Source organism: Apium graveolens, chromosome 8 (assembly GCF_009905375.1).
Source record: "Apium graveolens cultivar Ventura chromosome 8, ASM990537v1, whole genome shotgun sequence".
NCBI classification, from domain to species: Eukaryota; Viridiplantae; Streptophyta; class Magnoliopsida; order Apiales; family Apiaceae; genus Apium; species Apium graveolens.
In genome coordinates this window covers 55,733,417-55,734,453 of record NC_133654.1, presented here as the reverse complement: position 1 = coordinate 55,734,453, position 1,037 = coordinate 55,733,417, and positions in this window count along the sequence as shown.

Below are 1,037 nucleotides of genomic sequence, written 5' to 3'. Positions count from 1 at the left end.
TAACATTTCGCTACAACTATCTCCCTTGAGTTACGAACACAGGTATAGCCACGGTTCACCCCAAATGCCACCAGACGCGTCCCTGTCCCCCGAATGAGGATAACCCACAAGATAGCAGGACAGGTGATCCCAAGATCTTGGGTGCAAAGTGCAGGATGACTCCAATGTTCTCCAACGAGGACACCCGTCGAATACAAGAACAGAGTTCCCAAAGCACACACCAAAGTTAACCCCGAATCCCCAACGAGGACGCCCGTTGAATACAGGAGGAGACCCTCAATCATCAGGCATACCCCTGGAGGCCTTCAAGCTTTTCACAAATATACCCCTCCTTGACCGTCTCAAGAAGGGAATTCTTCAAAGAGTACCTGCAACAAATACGTTAGTGAAAACAATCCACATCCCTTTTTCCATGCTTGCCTTGTCCAAGGTGAGGACAAGCCTAACCATCCAAGAGTATACATCTCCCAAGGAAGGACGCGTCCTCTTCTCATGGAATGCACACATTTCCTTTGTACTACCACCTTAACATGTGGACCTCGTATCCTGTCAATCCTACCTATAAAGGGTGCGCCCTAAGCTCTAGACGCGTCCTAGATGCATTGAGATTTCCTCCATATCCCTTAGCATGGAAACCTTGACTTCAAACGACCCACCTCACTCAGTCTACTACACGTTGGACGCGTCCTATATACAGAGAGTGCGTCCTTACTTAGTACATTGCAGCCTATAACTTAATCCTTCATCTCTTTGCACCAACTCCACTCCAATTGACCCATTCTTGACCCGAAATGACCCAATGCCAAATTTTGGGTATAACAACTACCCCCCAAATTCCATACGCAGTTGATGACAAAGTTGGAATTTTAATCCTTAGAATCACTTAGTAAAATTTGGCATGCTATCTCTTGAAGATCAGGACACGTCATTTTTTTTGGCGCGTCTTGTATGAGTATTTTCAGGAAATTGAACCGTTTCTAGCCGTTGTATGACAGTTGTCATACACGCCTTCACCTATAAATACTTTTCACCAACCC